Source organism: Mixophyes fleayi, chromosome 4 (assembly GCF_038048845.1).
Source record: "Mixophyes fleayi isolate aMixFle1 chromosome 4, aMixFle1.hap1, whole genome shotgun sequence".
Lineage (NCBI taxonomy): Eukaryota > Metazoa > Chordata > Amphibia > Anura > Limnodynastidae > Mixophyes > Mixophyes fleayi.
This window is the reverse complement of record NC_134405.1, coordinates 145,145,503-145,166,084: the sequence shown is the minus strand read 5'-3', so window position 1 is coordinate 145,166,084 and position 20,582 is coordinate 145,145,503.

Below are 20,582 nucleotides of genomic sequence, written 5' to 3'. Positions count from 1 at the left end.
AGTAAATCCTAGAGATTCAATGGGGATTCTTTACTAAAGTTGTTTTCTGACGCAAGTCCCCTTTGAATTATTGCTGGGAAGTCCAAGGTTACAGGGCATAAATACACAGTGCTTCATGATAGAATGTCTTAAGTAAAAATGAATTCAATCAGAAATGTCCAAAAATGAGTAGGACAGTTCAGAAAACAATGGATATTGATCTTATAAAAATCACATGGTAAATGAATTCATAGGGAAAGGACAAACATAAGCAATCCAGTTGTTGCTGAACTATAATGAACCCCCAACAATGTTTCCGTAGGAAGCTAATGGCTGTAAGCTGAGGTAGTCGTAACTCAGAATAATATAGTAAGTCTCTGGTACAAAGTCCCACCGGTCTCTCATTCTTATGAGTACACATACTCTCCCATAATTTAATTTAAATTGAACAGCTGGGAGCCTCATGTGACCAGAAATTTTGCATTGTACCATAAAAGCTATACCATACTTAATTTTAGGTCCCAAGTAAGGTAAAATAGTTAATGGACCTTATTTTCATTAATTCTGTTAATCTTGTTTGACAGGAGCTTATAGTATCAGAAATACTTGTGAAATGGTTCTGGACCATCTGAGCTTGTGGGAAGTAAGTATTCTTTAGAGAATGCGGCCTAGCGGAAAAGGTCAGGAGTTCCTTTCCTGTGAGTCGAATATTTGTTTGGGAATTGCCGTGGTGCAGTTATATGTGACTAGGCTGTGTTAGTGTCTTAGGATATAACAAATGAGGCAGGGAAAGAAAGGGTTAATAGGCTTACTTTTGAGAGGAGTATGTCCTGATGTTTAGGCGGTGTGGTAGTTTTCTGGTGTGGGTCCCTATTTTCTTGCTGTGGTCTTTGTGGTCCGTGTAAGAGGTTAGGGAGAGACGGACATTAAGTGGGGCAGAGTAGTGGAATAAAATTGTAAAAAAAAAAGTGAACAAAAGAAAAAATTTATAAAAATAAGTATAAATAAAAAATAAAGATAAATACACAAAAATAGAATAAAAATAGAAAATAGACAACAGATAGAAAATAAAAACAATAGCTAAAAAATAAATATCTAACTAAATAATACATAAAAATAAAAATTTATAAAAATAATAAACAATTAGGTAAATAAATTGGAGTGGTATTAGCTCTTTGGTGGTGTTTATAGCTGTTTTGTGGTCAATAGTTTTTTTGTCAGTATTGGAAATGTTAATAGCTCTGGGATGTTAATAGCTAGTGTGTTATGTTGCTATGTGGGTTTCTATAGCTCTTGTGTATAGCTCTTTATGTTAAAGCAAGGTGTATGACTCCAATTCTTATGTTCATGGATATGGGTGAGATGTGAAAGTTTGTAGACAGTAGGTGATGTATAGAGACTTCTTTTTCACTACTCTACCCCCACTTACTGTTCGTCTCTCTCCCTAACCTCCTACACAAACAACAAAGACCACAGCTAGAAAATAGGAACCCACACCATGAAAGTACCACACCACCTAAACATCCTACTACCCTCAAAGGTAAGCCTATTAACCCCTTCGTTCCCCGTCTCATTTGTGATATCCAAAGACACTAACAAAGCATAGTCACACATAACAGTGCCACAGAAATTGCCAAACAAATATCAGAAAATACTTACTGGGAGTTAAAGATTTTAGCTCGAGAAGAAGGGAACGACTTTATTCATGTTGCACCACCATATCTAAAGAGATGTTATTTAATACAAACTGGGGAACCAAAAGTGAAAAACATATGTATTAACATATGACAATGTTACAGTGAGCAGAATATTTGTTGAAATAAAATAGTTCAACAGGTATGAACACATTACATCTTGGATGAAAAACATACTTTGATATACTTTGATTTAATGCAGTTAATTGTATGTGTCCATGAACGTTGAAGCAAATATCAATACTTTTTAATATATGTATTGAATGGAATATGATGTGCATTTAAGGTACCATTTGACCTTAGTATCTGACCTCTTCATAGAGATAATAGGATGGAAGTAATGATGATGCATAATAAACCAAATGCTAAAAACACAGGAGGGAAATCTCCAGGGAGGGCAGAGGATAAGATTAATGCAACATACTTAACAATTAATAATTTAGGTAATGGTAAGGGAAATGTTTTACTTATTGAAGGCTAATGATCTTTGGAACTAAAGCTAAACAGCTCTTCTAGAAGAGTGCAGTTTGTCTATAGATCTCAGGGGGTTCAGAGTGTAATATTTTAGGGGCTTCCTATTTTGTGACCTTGGTGGTGTTGTGCACAGAAACAGACAAATTGGGTCTGAATCATTAACGAAAGGCAAAAAAAATTAGAATGTTTTCTCCTGGACAAAACTATGTTATAAAGCAAGGGGTGCAAATTAGTTTATTATTTTGCACATAAGTTAAATACTGTCTATTTTTTCATCTACCACACAAATACTTGATAGCTTTATTTTTACACTGAAATTTAAAAGGGGATCAAGGACATGCCCTACCCCAACTATAAATCTACCAACACATTTTAAATTTACCTCCTTCCAATGCAACATGGTTTTGCCAAAGTGCAAAGTTACTCATTTTTTTGCTTTACTTTCCTTAATGAATCAGGCCCATTGTGGAAAAACAAATATACTATATTCCTGCAAAGTTACATTTTAGAGAAATTGCATAATTGTATTGTCTTGTATAATTTCATGCGTGCGTAAATATTAGTGGCACTGATTAAATGATTTGAAGTTTTTATTGTGAAAAATAAAAATGAAATAGAACACACAGACATAAACAAGGGACAAACTGACATTTTAATCCTGGGATACAGTGAGATAATGTTGTAGATGGGTAGGCGGTAAGGTTGGAGGCGTTAAATACGATGTGATTGAATGAGGAGGATTGGAGAGAAAATAGGGGGGTCATGGATTAGGAAGGAGGAGTGGAAGCATATGAAAGATACTCAAATACATTAAGAAATCAATTCATGAAATAAAACGAATAAAGTAGACATTGATATAGATAAATAAATACATCTGAAACTGGAATTATAGTGGTCCTCTGAATAAAAGTATACCACCCATGTGTGGCTTTCTCAGTGGGTTGTTTTGCAAGAATAATTGACCATACAGAATGCTTAGTATTTAGAAACTTGGTTTCCTATTGGCTCATAGTGACGTGTAGTAGTTTAATTGACTAGTTGGGGGCCATGATGTTGGTGATGTAGAATAGGCTAATTGGAGGATCTCTTTGTACCTATTACTGGTGTATACAGTCACCACCTAATTGTGTGTATTAGCAGGGGCTGCAGATAATGACTGCAGACATGATCATCATCATTTATTTATATAGCGCCCCTGATTCCGCAGCGCTGTACAGAGAACTCATTCACATCATTCCCTGCCCCATTGGAGCTTACAGTCTAAATTCCCTAACATACACACACAGACAGAGAGAGAGAGACTAGGGTCAATTTTTGATAGCTGCCAATTAACCTACTAGTATATTTTTGGAGTGTGGGAGGAAACCGGAGCACCCGGAGGAAACACACGCAAGCACAGGGAGAACATACAAACTCCTCACAGATAAGGTCATGGTCGGGAACTGAACTCATGACCCCAGCGCTGTGAGGCAGAAGTGCTAACCACTTAGCCACCGTGCTGCCCATGATCCCTTTTAATCTTTGCCTGTGTGTGCTGTGTGTGCTGCTCGGTTTCAAATCAGGTAATGTTCTCATTTCCTTCATGACCGAGAGAAAATCAACATCTCCACCATGACAGATAATTGATAAGAGTGGGTTGCTCCGGCCATCACCAAGTTAAGAAGGTGTGCCTCTTGAGAATAGTGTATTGATGGGATATACAGAGTTTGGTGTGAAGATTGGCCATGTGACCATGCTGACTGTATTGATTGGAGAATAAAACTTGTGCTGTCAGCAAGGGGGTTGTGGGGAAGGGAATATTATCATAATGGTTTATCCCTCATTCACCTTCCATTCATTTAAATAAAATAATTTAAATACTCATAATTTCCCTTGATCCATACTTAGTCAATATTTGACACATCAGCATTCATCACCATACAACCATTTATTCCACCACTCATGATATCTTTTCTTGCATCCCTTAGTACTCCATATCTTTAACTGCCTTACGTCTGCTCCGCTCCCGTATCTACCTACAAAACCTGGCTCCTTTACTGCATTAACCAGACCACCAAGATCCAGCACCTATTGTAAAGGCTCCCACTGGCACTGGATATGTTCTTAGAACCAGATAATGACAGGTCTCCACCTATAGTAAGCTGCCTTTCCCATAGAGAGCGATATTCTTACAGGTACTCAGTTGCCTCAAGGACTTGAGCTCAGAGTAGTAATAATTTATTGCGGATGCCAAGTAGCGAAAATGTATGGAGACTGATAACTGGCGAACTGAGGAGGAACACCAAGTGGTAGACAAGAGGTAGCCAGAGGGAATACAATGGTCAAGTCAGGCAGCGTACAAGTATAAACAGAGATAAGCCAAGGTCAGATCGTGCAGTGAGCTAGAGAGGTCCAATAATAAAAGACAAAGGGTCGAGATGGGCAGCAGACTACAGAATAATCAGGTACAGGCAGAAGGACAGGCACCAGGCATTCAATCAATATGGAGTCCACAAACAGCAGGCAAACAAGATACAGGCACAAGGCTATAACTGGTAGGTAAGCTAAGAACTTCTTGCTATTTAAAGTATGGACAGCCAATCAGACATGATCCATAGGAGCGAGCCCCCTTTGCAGCCCATAGGTAATTTGTGATCATGGGATCACTATGGAGCCCCAGCACCCTGTCTGACAGAATGCAATGAAAGCGATGCTCTCAAACAAGAAACAGCGACCCAGCTGCATAGTAATCAGCTGGGATGAAAGAGGAGATCAAACTGACCAAAGCAGCATGGCGGCTTGCTAAAAACCTGTCGACAGCTAAGTATCACTTTTTTCTAGGTTAACTATGTGGAGGACCATGTATTTGTAGCACATACACACACTTTACCAAAATAGCCAACCATATTAGTATACCTGAAAAAGTAGGATATAGTAGTGAGGAAAGGCATATAGGCAGGGCTGCCACCAGAAAATGCAGGGCCCAGGCCAAATGTAACAGGCAGGGTCCCTCCTCTTTCCTTCTCTCACCCCACTCTTAATTTCAAATTATTATCTACCCAATATTTGCCTTCCCCACATTCTTACAGTTACCCCCCATCCCTGGTTCTATGAAACCCCTGCAGTAGTTTACTTACCCCTCTTATTGCTGTCTCCTTTTTGACTCCTCTCTATTGACTGCACTGTAGCGTTATTAATTAAATGACATGCTGGAGGGAGCCTCTCTGCCTTGTTGTGGCACTCTGTCTGGGAGCCAGGCACCTGGGGGGCTGAGACTGACGCAAATGACGGCAGCAGAGGTGCACTGATACCTTGAAAGTGGAGGCAGACATGCTTCCTACAAGGGGGCCTGCTGTCACATCCTTAATTACATGCAGAGGTCTCTCTCCACACCACCTCTCACACCTCAGGAGCAGATGCTGCCTAGAAATGGTTCCCGCTACCTCCCATAATTCACTGCGGAGGCTCTCTCCCCTAATAAATTTGTTTGGGCCCCACTCTGCTGTTGGGCCCCATACTGCTGTACTCCCTGTACCCCCTGATAGCAGCCCTGCCATGTCTTAGAAGACATACAAACTCACAACCTAAGCAAAAAGCAATTAATATTTTATCTTTACATGTTATTATCATTTTCTTATGATAAAATGCATTATTAGCACAATACTCATAAATAGAACAGGAACTCGTGAATGTTGCATACAAAACAAGTTTACAATGATATGCACATTTTGCTCTCTGTGTAAAATGTATTGTTGTCTTTAAAACGCTGCTATAAACATCCTTAAGATGTCACACAGAATCACTTCTCACGGTCATCAAAGGGTTAAGCTGTGCATTTATACTGGTTTAGAATCTAAAAGTAATGGCAGAATCACGTCTTCATGTTCAACACTGTGACACTGTTGGACATTTTAATTATGGGGCTGGGCACAGTTTATCTAGATCAATGTTTTCTTCTCTAAAACATATTTGCTTTGCTCCAGTGAAGCCTTTATATAGAAAATAAAAGTGTAATTTCCAGTGTGCTTCAGTACTTTATCAATGTGACCCCCACCTCCGTAGAGTGAAGTAGCCTGACTGCCCCTATTAGGTTGCCAACAGCTGAGGGACTTGATGTCTGCAGTTATGAAACATTATGTGCATTTCTCTTATGGCCTTCCACTGTACACAAACTCTGGCCAACATAAAGCCTTTATTTTTCCATTAGTATATCAACTCCTGTTATTTCCCTGGAGTGAAAGCATCAAAACTTTATATATTTTTTTCAGATTGTATTTCATAGCAGGCTTCAGGTAACATGTTTGTGACATTTATAGGCCTGGCATTGTGTGGCAGAATCTCCTCTTTTAAACAATTCTATTGCTGACAGAAATGCTAGAACATACTTAGTAAGGTGGAAAAATACACAGTTCATCAAACTCAACCTTTCAATGCAAAACAAAACCCCCTTTGTGACAGTTGGATGTAAAAAACATGTAAAAAACTTGAAAAATAAAACAATATCTAGTGTGATATCATTAAAAAATTATGCTTTTAATATAAATGAGCCAAAAAAACAAATATAAAAAATATATCAAAAGACTTCTTGGGTGTAATTGTCACTCACCGGACTGTGAGTGCCATTTCCCGTGTGTTTAGGAACCGTGGACGTCTGCCATCCTGAGGGTCTGCGCATGTGCAGCCCTTATCAAACCTTTAGTACCTGTTGCTTTTAATTGATTGGATGATCAGGCAACCCTCCCTATTTAAACCACCTGTGATCATTACCTGGTTGCCTGATCTTGGAGTCTCATTCCTCATGAGCCTCTGAAGGTGTTCCTGTGTTTCCTCGTGTATTCGGCTCCTGCTGATTCTTGTTTACTGCTATTGTGGTTTCCAGACCACTTCAACTCCCCTGTGTTCATCGTGCCTGCACTCAGCTGATTCCTATCTGCTACTACTACCGGACTCCAGTTCGTCTCAACTCTCCCGTGTTCATCATGTTTCCAGTTTCACTTACTACTGCTTCCTGAGTATTGCTTCGTTGATTCTGGATTACCTGCCGTGCGCTGCACCAACCTGATTACCGCTTCCACCCTCCAGTGGTCTCTCCTCCTGCCGGCCTCCAGCCGTTCAGGTATCCCTGCACGTCTCTCTGACAGCCTGCTCTCCTGAACCGCGGTATGCATACTTTCCATTGACTTTGCTTTTGTACTGCATATCCATCTGGACTGAGTTGTGTTCTTCTCTGGAGCCTCCTATCCACTGAAGCTATTATTACCATTGACTTTGTTTCCTATTGCCTGGATAGCTATTGTGACTTTGTATACTTCAAGCAGCGCTTGTCAGTTATTGTTGTATTGTGGATTTCATTGTGGGATCAAGTACTGTGTGTACCGTGTATACTCTGCTTTACATTCATCTCCTCGTGCCCCTCCTCACATATATATAGCAGTGGTACAACTTGCTGACGCAGACCACTGACTCCTGTTCCCTGTGACACCAGTTTCAAGTATCCTCTCACATAAGCAGTGGTACAACTTGCTATACGCAGACCACTGACTTCCCCGTTACCTACTTTCACCTGGACTCTGTTCCTTCACTATAGACAGCGGTACAACTTGCTATACGCAGACCGCTGACTCTCACTACCTCCTCGCTACTCCTGGACATTCCTCCTCACTATAGCAGTGGTACAACTTGCTATACGCAGACCACTGACTTTCCTCATGTTTACTTGTCCATCTGGTTCCTCGTGTACATACATCTACTCATTACCAGTTGCTGCTAGTCATAGACTTTCCCTGAGCATTCTCTCACCATCTGCTGATTCTCCTGTTCCGTTGTCACCCTGCTACCAGAGAACCATAGTACCAGCTATATTACTCTGGTAAGTCCATCATCTGGTGATATCCTGGGCAAAGACTCCTAGTGCCCGTGACAGTAAGATCAGGCCATGACAGACCCAGGTGCGGAACCTACAGCTAAAGAGATGCTGCAGTATCTGGTTACCCATATTGAACAACAGGATGTTCGCCAATAACATTTGCTGCAATGTTACCAGGCGTTAGCCTCCCAAAGAATGTCTGTGCAAAATATCACAGCTACTGTTGATACTCCTGTGCCTTCCTCCGTTTCCCCAGTGCCATCCCAGGTGTCTACTGCTTCCACGCTACACCTGCCTACTCCTTCAAAATATGATGGAGACCCCAAAACATGCAGGGGTTTTCTAAATCAATGCTCAGTTCATTTTGAGCTTCAACCTCACAATTTCTCTACTCATCGTTCCAGAGTGGCCTCTCATTTCCTTGTTTTCCGGATAAGCTCTCGCATGGGCTTCCCCTCTGTGGGAGAGAAATGATCCATTATTACAGGATAGTGCCAAATTTATTTCCACATTTCGAAGTGTATTTGATGAACCTGGTCGTGTTATTTCCGCTGCATCCAGCATCCTCCGTCTACGTCAGGGTTCTCGTACTGTAGGCCAGTACGTCATTCAATTTCGGATATTAGCCTCTGAACTTCAGTGGAACACTGAAGCGTTAATTGCCGCCTTCTGGCAGGGGCTTTCTGCTAAAATTAAAGATGCACTGACTACTCAAGAATTACCTACTTCTCTAGAAGATTTGATTTCTCTTTGCCACCGTGTAGACATGAGATTTCGTGAAAGAGAGTCTGAAAAAACAACTTAATTTAAATCACCTCTTCGCTTAAGTTCTCAAGTTCGCCCAGTTTCATCTCCGGCGATACCCATGGAGATAGGTCGCTCCAAATTAACTTCAGAGGAGAGGGACCGAAGAGTAAAAAATAGACTTTGTATCTATTGTGCTGATTCTACTCATATGCTCAATTCATGCCCTAAAAAAATCGGGAAATGCCAGGCCCTAACCAGTTTTGGAGAGGTGAAGTTAGGGTCCCTGGAGTCCTCTCCATGTTCTACGAAATTAAAAGTTTGTGCTTTTGATGTTACAGTTTCCTTTGCTACCAAATCGTTTAAGTCCCAAGCACTTATTGACTCCGGAGCTGCAGGAAATTTTATTTCTAAATCCCTCGTGAATCAATGGTCCCTACCAGTGATTACTTTGAAAATACCTATTACTGTGACTGCTATCGATGGATCACGCATTATTAATGGTTTCATCACCCAGAGTACGTCTCCAGTAACCCTTCAAATTGGTGTATTACACCAGGAAGAAATTTCATTTTTAATTCTTCCTGTTACTACCAGTCCGATTGTATTAGGCCTTCCATGGCTTCAACGTCACTCTCCCCAGATTGACTGGCACACTCCTCAAGTTACGTCTTGGGGGCCTGAATGTCGTCATCGTTGCCTCTCTCAAGTCGTTCCTCTCAAAATACAGCAATCCTCTATTTCACCTTGTTCACCGGGACTTCCTCCTCAGTATGCTTCTTTTGCCAATGTATTTGATAAAACTCAGTGTGAACGTCTTTCTCCTCATCGTTCGTGGGACTGTCCGATTGATCTTCAACCTGGCATAGACTCCTCCTAGGGGACGTGTGTATCCACTTTCGTTACCTGAAACTCAAGCTACATCTGAATACATCCAAGAGAATCTCCAGCGAGGATTTATTCGACCTTCTACCTCTCCCACTGGAGCAGGGTTTTTCTTCGTAAAAAAGAAGGATGGGTCATTACGTCCCTGCATAGATTTCCGTGGACTTAACGCCATAACTATCAAAAATCGGTATCCCATTCCATTAATTACTGAGTTATTTGATCGTATCAAGGGAGCCCGGATCTTTACCAAGTTGGATCTTCGTGGTGCCTACAATTTAATTCGAATCAGGTCCGGTGACGAATGGAAGACAGCTTTCAACACCAGAGACGGGCATTATGAATATTTAGTAATGCCCTTCGGGTTATGTAACGCCCCCGCTGTTTTCCAGGGTTTCATTAATGAGATCTTCCGGGACTTGTTATATGTTTGTGTCGTCGTCTATCTGGACGACATATTGATCTTTTCGCAGGACCTGCCTTCTCATCATCAACATGTGGCAGAGGTCCTTTCCAGACTCCGGAAAAATTCATTATTCTGCAAGTTAGAAAAATGTTCATTCGAGTTGCCCCAGATTCCATTTCTGGGATATATTGTTTCCGGAGTTGGTCTTCAGATGGATCCAGAAAAGGTGAATGCTGTGTTACATTGGCCTCAGCCAACTACTCTTCGTGCAATTCAGCGTTTTTTAGGTTTTGCCAATTACTATAGACGCTTCATTCAAGATTTTTCCTCGATTGCATCTCCTATTGTGGCCCTAACTCGTAAAAGGGGCCAATACTAAACAATGGTCCTCTAAGGCTCTTCAAGCCTTCCAGTTTCTCAAAGAGTCCTTCTCCTCTGCTCCTGTTCTTCGACAGCCTGATGTGAAGCTTCCCTTCTTCCTAGAGGTAGATGCCTCTAATGTTGGTTTAGGAGCCATTCTCTCCCAAAGATCGGAGCAACAAAAATTCCATCCTTGTGCCTTTTACTCTCAGGGTCTTCTGCCTGCGGAGAAGAATTATACCATCAGGGACAAGGAGTTGCTGGCTATAAAAGTAGCATTAGAGGAATGGAGATATTTGTTGGAGGGAGCACGTCATCCTGTGACAATTTTTACTGATCATAAAAATTTGTCATATTTACAGTCTGCTCAATGTTTGAATCCTCGTCAAGTAAGATGGTCTCTTTTCTTTTCTCGTTTTGAACTAATCATAACCTTCAAACCAGCTGCAAAAAATAAAAAAGCAGACGCCCTATCTCGAGCTTTTGTGACGTCCTCAGACGTTGAAGATGGTCCAAACCACTCTATATTAGACCCCAAATGTGTTTCTCTGGCTGCTTCTTCCACTAAGGTGCTACCATTTGGGAGAACCCTCGTGCCTCCTGCTCTTAGGAAGAAAATCCTTTCGTGGTTTCACTCTTCTCGTTTTTCTGGACACTCTGGTGAACGCAAGACCTTTGAAATTCTTTCTCGAAGTTACTGGTGGCCTTCTATGAGGAAAGATGTCAAAGATTTTGTGGCTGCGTGTGAATTGTGTTCCCAGTTTAAGACTCCCCGCAGAACTCCAGCGGGTTTGCTTCAACCACTATCCATTCCTTCCAAGCCGTGGACCCATATTAGTATGGACTTTGTTGCTGATCTTCCTCCTAGTAAAAACTGCAATACTATTTGGGTAGTGGTGGACAGATTTTCGAAGATGGCACATTTCGTTCCTTTGACCGGTTTACCTTCTTCATCTACTCTGGCTGATTATTTCATCAAAGAAATCTTCCGTATTCATGGATGTGCTTCCGAGATTGTTTCAGATAGAGTAGTACAATTCGTTTCCAGATTCTGGCGGGCCCTCTGTAAGACCTTGGGTATCCGATTATCATTCTCATCCTCCTACCATCCTCAATCAAACGGACAAACCGAAAGGCTCAATCAAGATCTTGAGACTTTTATAAGGATGTTCTCTTCAGCCAACCAAGACATCTGGGTAGATTTGCTTCCATGGGCTGAATTCGCTCATAACAACATGTATCATGAGTCATCTTCTAAAACTCCATTCTTTGTGGTTTACGGTCACCATCCGTCTTTTCCGGAATTTCCTGCCCTCCCTCCCACCCAAGTTCTTGCTGTAGAGACTGTTTGTCAGACCTTCAAAAATATTTGGTCTCAGGTCAAAATCTGTTTAAAGAAAACATCTGCCAGATATAAGTCTTTTGCAGATAAAAAGAGACGGGCTATTCCACCACTGAAAATCGGAGATCGTGTTTGGTTATCAACCAAAAATATTTGTTTGAAGGTCCCATCTATGAAGTTCGCTCCTCGTTTTATTGGTCCGTATAGGATCATTCAAGTGATAAATCCAGTTTGTTTCAAACTTCTACTACCTAAGAACCTTCGTATTTCCAATGCCTTCCATGTGTCTTTGCTCAAACCTCTTATTATCAACCGTTTCTCGGTCCCTCTTTCAGCACCTCGGCCAGTTCAAATTCATCAAGAGGAGGACTTTGAGATTACTCACATATTGGATGCAAAAATTTCGCGAGGAGTTCTTCGTTTTCCTCGTGGAAGGGCTTTGGTCCTGAAGAGCGGTCATGGATCAAAGCAGAAGATCTCAACGCTCCAGCTCTTCTTAAGAAGTTTTATTCCAAGTTTCCGGACAAACCCGGTTCCAGGTGTTCTGTGCCCACCTTTAAAAGGGGGGGGTACTGTCACTCACCGGACTGTGAGTGCCATTTCCCGTGTGTTTAGGAACCGTGGACGTCCGCCATCCTGAGGGTCTGCGCATGTGCAGCCCTTATCAAACCTTCAGTACCTGTTGCTTTTAATTGATTGGATGATCAGGCAACCCTCCCTATTTAAACCACCTGTGATCATTACCTGGTTGCCTGATCTTGGAGTCTCATTCCTCATGAGCCTCTGAAGGTGTTCCTGTGTTTCCTCGTGTATTCAGCTCCTGCTGATTCCTGTTTACTGCTATTGTGGTTTCCAGACCACTTCAACTCCCCTGTGTTCATCGTGCCTGCACTCAGCTGATTCCTATCTGCTACTACCACCGGACTCCAGTTCGTTTCAACTCCCCTGTGTTCATCGTGCCTGCACTCAGTTGATTCCTATCTGCTACTACTACCGGACTCCAGTTCGTCTCAACTCTCCCGTGTTCATCATGTTTCCAGTTTCACTTACTACTGCTTCCTGAGTATTGCTTCGTTGATTCTGGATTACCTGCCGTGCGCTGCACCAACCTGATTACCGCTTCCACCCTCCAGTGGTCTCTGCTCCTGCCGGCCTCCAGCCGTTCAGGTATCCCTGCACGTCTCTCTGACAGCCTGCTCTTCTGAACCGCGGTATGCATACTTTCCATTCACTTTGCTTTTGTATTGCATATCCATCTGGACTGAGTTGTGTTCTTCTCCGGAGCCTTCTATCCATTGAAGCTATTATTACCATTGACTTTGTTTCCGATTGCCTGGATAGCTATTGTGACTTTGTATACTTCAAGCAGCGCTTGTCAGTTATTGTTGTATTGTGGATTTCATTGTGGGATCAAGTACTGTGTGTACCGTGTATACTCTGCTTTACATTCATCTCCTCGTGCCCCTCCTCACATATATATAGCAGTGGTACAACTTGCTGACGCAGACCACTGACTCCTGTTCCCTGTGACACCAGTTTCAAGTATCCTCTCACATAAGCAGTGGTACAACTTGCTATACGCAGACCACTGACTTCCCCGTTACCTACTTTCACCTGGACTCCGTTCCTTCACTATAGACAGCGGTACAACTTGCTATACGCAGACCGCTGACTCTCACTACCTCCTCGCTACTCCTGGACATTCCTCCTCACTATAGCAGTGGTACAACTTGCTATACGCAGACCACTGACTTTCCTCATGTTTACTTGTCCATCTGGTTCCTCGTGTACATACATCTACTCATTACCAGTTGCTGCTAGTCATAGACTTTCCCTGAGCATTCTCTCACCATCTGCTGATTCTCCTGTTCCGTTGTCACCCTGCTACCAGAGAACCATAGTACCAGCTATATTACTCTGGTAAGTCCATCATCTGGTGATATCCTGGGCAAAGACTCCTAGTGCCCGTGACAGTAATAAGAGTACAGGTGGATTCCTACCAGGTTATAAAGATGTTAAACGTAATACATATCATTGAAAGTCCCAGGATGTGCACAATGTTGAATCCTTCAGATGATAAATCTTGGTAGTGGAATTCCTATATGCACATTGAAGTCCACAAGTCCGAATAGTGCACTTTTGCATCCTGACGAAAAGGCTTGTGGACTTCGAAGTGCATATAGGAATTTCACTACCAAGATTTATCATCTGAAGGAGGCAAAATTGTGGGTGTGAATATGGTATGGCGTTTTGCACTCTAGTAATCATATGATCTAGAAAAGACATCTGCCTCTTTATTTTCTCTGCTGATACGCTCATGCATGGTCATTAGTTGAAACATAAAATTGTTTTGTTGCTCCTGTTCATGCTCCAAGAACCTCTGTAGTGTTTACTTGCAACTGCATAGCTGAGTCCATCTCCCTCAGCTGCTCCGCCAACATTTACATTTTAAACCAATAAATGTGGCGCCTCACTCGGTATGCAGCCAAATATATACCAATGAAGTTCCACTGTTACTTCAACATCAACATGTATAATAGAAAGATTGATACATATATATGGCGCTGCCTTCACGTACACTTAATTTGTGAAAGTTGTGAACGGACATGTAGGTCAGTGTCCTTTTGGAGAATTCTCTGAAATGTGGAGTAATACACAGAAAAACAATAATGGTGTAGTATGTCAAAGTTCATACAATAGAGAATTAAACAACTTCCAATTAACTCCCGTGCATGCATATAGTAGTGTACACCCGTGTCTTCACACACTATAAAACCCTATAGGGTATGCGCTTACTAGAACACTGGAGTAAAATCGCCCACAGCGGAGATAGATGATGCAGACTCCGCTCTAACCGTCACATGGACATCACATACTCGGTAAAAAAAGATAAAATACAATCTGGCGCATTATCTTTTTAAAATGTAAAACTCAAAGACAAGAAAACAAGGGACTCGTACCGGAACAATAGTAAGGAATAGCGAGGTAAGTGCTGACCACCAAGGTTCTCTCACCGCAAACTGCCCCGTCCGTTCGTACCAATATCCCAAGTCCCAGTCTCCGTCTTGTACAGGGCCCGGATGTTGTATATGGATGACTGATGGCAGCTGTCCAGATTCTAAGATGGCGTCTGAGAGAGCGTGTGTACAAGGCGGAGACTGGGACTGTGGACATTGGTACGAATGGACGGGGCAGTTTGCGGTGAGAGAAATTGAAAAAATTTGGAGACTCTAAGGGTGCCGCGAACTGCAAAAGTTTGGGAACCACTGGTATAGACTATAAATAATAAAATCAAAAGTAATATTAATAACAACATATAAAAATCCAATGTAAGGGTTGGAAGGCATGTGCAGTCAGATACTAGCCCTCCAAAATGCAGGGCACGTAACTTGCAGGGACAGCTGCTAACGTTGATATGTAACACTTATTATATAACATGGTAATTTTCTAGAGATGCTCCGGCTCGGTTCTCCAAGAACTGAGCCCACCCGAAACGCCATTGTTGCGTCATTGGATCTCGCCATTTTTTAATTCTATAAGTACCGCCCTCTACGACGATCTAGCGCCATTTCACAGAGAGACACAGAAGGGGTAGCACGGTTCTTGCCAGTCTCTAGTGCAGTTGGGCAGTATCATATGTTAAACAGAAAGAGCAGGGAGGAGGGGAGGCAGTTTTCTTAAAAGTCTACAGTGACATTCTACTGAGTTATAGTTCACTCAAAAACAGGAGAGGTACCAGTGTTGTTGCCAGTCTACAGTCTGCGTAGCATTGCTCCATTGCTAATTTTCATTGCTGAAATATAAATAATAGGGCTGTCAGTGTTCTTCAAAATATGCAGTCACATCGTACTGTATTATCAAAATGGATTCACAGCAGAACACAGAAGACCAGGGCACCAAGCAGCTGCTGGCACCAGTCATGATGATAGTAATCCCCCTACGTCATCCGATAAAGCCTATGTTAAAGTGCATAGTGTTTTTAAGTCAGGGAAACAAAAATTAAAAAAAAACACCTTGTACCTTGGTAAAGAAAAAAAGACCTGTAATCCAGGCAAAGTTAACTGCAGAAAAATATAAAATTACCAACATGGCATTCTACACATTCAGTGGCAAGGAAAGAATCAGGCCTTTGCCTTTCTCTATGAGTGCTAGTTCTGCAACTGTCACTGTGGCAAGGTCAGTCATGACCAAGCAATACCTTGTTATTCTGACTCAAAAAGTGGTGCCCAAATACTTTTATGTGTAAAAGCCAAGCTGGAAGGAAACTGTAAGGCATTAGAAGAAAATGTATATTCAGATTCAGTAATGACAAAAATCCCTGAGGAGAGTCTATCCATAAGTGTTATGTGTAAGCCTGACCTTTCTGATACTGTCCCCATAAAAAAAACCTCCTTTTAGCACTTCTGCAGATGTGTGGATGAGCAGCCCAAGTATAGCTGGTGATACACAAATTGAGGATGCCACTTTGGAATTGCAACAGGATGAGGGAGATATTTGTGTAGCTGATGACGGCACAAATGAGGATGTTGATGAGGATGATGTTTGTGTAAGTTCTGCACCAGTGGAAGCAGTTCTTGCACGTGATAAGAAGAAGTCTATTGTCATGCCTGGGCAGAAGACCAAAATATCCACCTCTTATGGGTGGAATTATTTTTACCCAAATCCTGACAACAGTTGTCTAGCCATCTGTAGCATTTGTAAAGCCACAGTCAGTAGAGGTATCTTTACCATATAGGAACCTCATCCATGTTATGCCATTTGAAGCGAGTTCATGGCAAGCTGTTGGGAAAATCTGAAACGTATGCTAACAAAACAACAACATGCAGTCCAGCATCAGCTAGATCCCTTCTCTCAGCTAGATCCCGGCACTTGCAATCTACACCCACAACACATTCCTCATCAATATCCTCAGTAGCTATCGGAGTTAGTCCTGCATCCAAGTTGCTAAGGCTAGATGACTCCTCCACTATCCTGGATTAGTCCCACTGCTGCTGCTGCTGGGGGTGAATCTTTATCCCAGAAGCAGACCAGGAAGAAGACTGCTAGTAGTTTACAACAATTGACTGTTAAACAATCCTTTGCAAGTGAAAGCAAGTATGAAAGCTGTCATCCGGTCACAAAGTGGATCACAGATGCCATGGCGACTATGCTAGTATTAGATCTGCGTTAAATATCCACTATTAATGCAGCTGGTTTTAGACAGTTAATTGAGGTCTTGTGTCTCCGTTACCAAATTTCATCACAACACCATTTTACCAGAATAGCTATTCCTCACCTCTACCAGAAGGTTTGTAATGGTGGCTAAGTGGTTAGCACTTCTGCCTCACAGCACTGGGGTCATGAGCTCAATTCCCGACCATGACCTTATCTGTGTGGAGTTTGTATGTTTTTCCTGTGTTTGCGTGGGTTTCCTCCGGGTGCTCCAGTTTCCTCTCACACTCCAAAAACATACGGGTAGGTTAATTGGCTACTATTAAATTGACCTTAGTCTCTCTGTCTGTGTCTGTGTGTATGTTAGGGAATTTAGACTGTAAGCTCCAATGGGGCAGGGACTGATGTGAATGAGTTCTCTGTACAGTGCTGCGGAATCAGTGGCGCTATATAAATAAATGATGATGATGTAATTATTGGGCTACAAAATGCCATTCTGCCCACTGTACACTTAACCACAAATATGTGGACAAGAGGAACTGGGCAAACTAAAGATTATATGACTGTGACAGCCCACTGGGTTGGGGATTCGCCTTCACCAGCAGGAACAGTAGCAGCATGTACCCAAGTACGTCACATTTTTCAGAGGCAGGCTACTCTGTGTATCACCGGCTTCACTAATAGGCATACAGCTGACAATCTTTTACAAAAACTAAGGGATGTCATTGCAACATGGCTTATCCTGCTTGGACTCTCCTCAGGATATGTCATTTCTGATAACGCCACCAATAATGTGAGAGCATAACAGTTGGGTGGATTCCCTCACATTCCCTTTTTGCTCACACAATAAACTTGGTGGTGCAGAGCTTTTTAAAAAATGACAGGGATGTGCAGGAGATGCTGTCTGTGGCCCTTTAAAATATGTGGATATTTCCGACATTCGGCAACAGCATATAGAGGATTGCAGCAGCTACAAGATCAATTTAATTTGCCCTGCCACCAACTGAAGCAAGAGGTGGTAACAAGGTGGAATTCCACCCTGTATAGGCTTCCGAGGATGGAGGAACAGCGAAAAGTCATCCACCCTTACTCCACAAGCCATGACATTGGGAAAGGAGGGGGGATGTATTTTACTCAAGCGCAGTGGAGAATACTTTGTGTTGTGCAAGGTTCTGAAGCCTTTCGAAGTAGTCACCTGTGAAGTGAGTTCAGACACTGCTAGCTTGAGTCAAATGATTCTCTTAAGATTATCTTAATTAGGCTTTTGGAAAAGCATCTTGAGAAACTGAAGGAGGGGATGAAAAAAAGCAATTACACTAAGTATGTCAGATTTGTGGATCAAGTACTTTATTCGCTTTGCCAGGAACCAAGAGTTATCAAAATCTTGAAATCGGATCACTACATTTTGGCGACTGTGCTTGATCATAGGTTTAAGAGCTATGTCTTCTCTTTGTTTCCAACTGACCCAGATCTCAAGAGATGCAAGGAGCTCTTGGTGAGCAAGATGACAGCTCAAGTGCTACGTGACAGGACAGCATCTCCTCCTTCAGTTTCTCTATCAACTGCTGCTCGGAAAAAAATTAGCTTTCCCAAGACACCCAAGAGACCCAGGGATGATGCAGATGACTCAGCACAACATTTTGACATCGGGGGGTAAATGTATCAATCTGAGAGTTTGCCGGCGGGTTTGAAAAGTGGAGATGTTGCCTATTGCAACCTATCAGATTCTAGCTATCATTTTGTAGAATGTACTAAATAAATGATAACTAGAATCTGATTGGTTTTTCAAACCCGCCGGAAAACTCTCAGCTTGATACATTTACCCCCTGGTTTGGTCTAAAACAATTGACCAAAAAACGTGACACCTCTGCCGTAACTCCATCTGATCCTACTATCAACATCCAAAGGATGGTGGAGGATTATTTTAACGACAGCATAGAAATACACACATCAGACAGACCCTTTACATATTGGGAGGAAAAAATGGGAATTTGGAGACCCATGTCCCAATTCACTTTGCACTGCCTAAGCTGCCCACCCTCCAGTGTGTACTCAGAAAGAGTTTTCAGCACAGCCGGGAACCTTGTCAGCGATTGGCGTAGGAGGCTACTTCCTACAATGTGGAAAAGATGATCTACCCTTTTCACGAGGAAGGACTTTCCTGCCAATTACATCAAAGTACAATCTTCTGTAATGGTGAATTTCAGCGGGGATGAATTAATAATGTGTGAGGATGATGTACACACTGATGAGGGTGAGGATGAAGCTGAGGATGATGACAACAACATCTTTCCACAGTAGAGTTCATTAGCAGCACTGTTAGCTTTGGTGCCTTAAGGCCATTGTAAGCTTGCTTTGTGGGGGCTCAAACAAAGCAAGCACTTCAGCCACAAACGTGGCACTCCTTGTCGCTGAAGTGCTTGGTTTGTTAAAGTGTGCATGTCGTTTTTAAGATCCAACATAAGGGTGGGTGGGAGGTCCCAAAGACAATCCCATCTTGCATCACTTTTCCTTTCAGCTACTGCTGTGTTCCAATGTTATCTAGATGTGTCAGTAACAAAGAACAAAATTGCTTGCATAAGTAATGTAAGTATGAATGTCTAAATAGACGTGTATATGTATTAATCAAACCTTCCATTTTGCTGCTGTTTCATCAGTATTGCACAAAGTGTTTGTAATCTGCACTTTACATTAAAGATACCTAGCTATATTTTCATTTTTTTGGGATTGGGGCAGATTCTAAGCACAGTGATGACCTTGCTTTTTGCTGTGAATGTCAATGGCTCTTTTTAGTGCATTGTATGGGACAAGATCTGATATACTCATGTCAGAGTGATTCAGTCAATTTTTGGACAACTGGCGGATTTAGCCTTCTGAAGTTTGCTTTCAATCATCCTTTCAATTGCTTCTCTCTCGTACGTGTGACCACATACTTTGTTTTTCACTGGGTTTACCATCTCCAACTGTTACAGTAGTGCTCTGGGTGACAGCTCCTTGTCTTCATCTACCAAAGCTTTGTCTGCAGGGGCATGTGACACACTCATTTGTTTTCTCAGGTCTCTTAGCTGTTTTTTAAACTGGACATATTTATCGTCCTGCCTCAGGGCCTCTTCTGTATTAATCTTCTGAAGCGCAGTGTATGTCTCATATACAAGTTCTCTTAAATCAGGGATTTCATCCAGTGGGTCAAGTTTTTTGTCTTTTCAGCCACCAGGGCATGCCAGCGCGGCTGCTTTCAGTAGTTGCATTACTGTTAGCACAGCTTGAAGAAAATAGGGGAATGTGGTTGGATAGGGCTGAGTTGCCAAATACAATGTTGCACAAATCATAATATGGTCACTCCATACTTTTCATTTTGTTACGGTCATGCGCTTTGCTGTATTGTTTTCTGAGAGATTTCAGTTTGTTGGTAACTTGCTGCCGTGAGCGCTTGATCCCCCGGTCGGTCAGTATCTTTGCAATGTTTCCATAAATTGTTGTATCTTTCACTTTACCAGTAATCTGTTTTTTTGATCTCCTCTGCCCCTCTGACAGCCAGTAGCTCTCTCACTTCGGAGTCCTGCCAATCCCTGTCATTCTGTAGTGATTCCAATCCTCCAATGAGCTGCATTTACACGGAATCCAGGTAGAATAACACAGGACCACCTTTCACAGTGCAGCAATAAAATGCATAGTGTTGATTACCCTTCTTATATAACCACC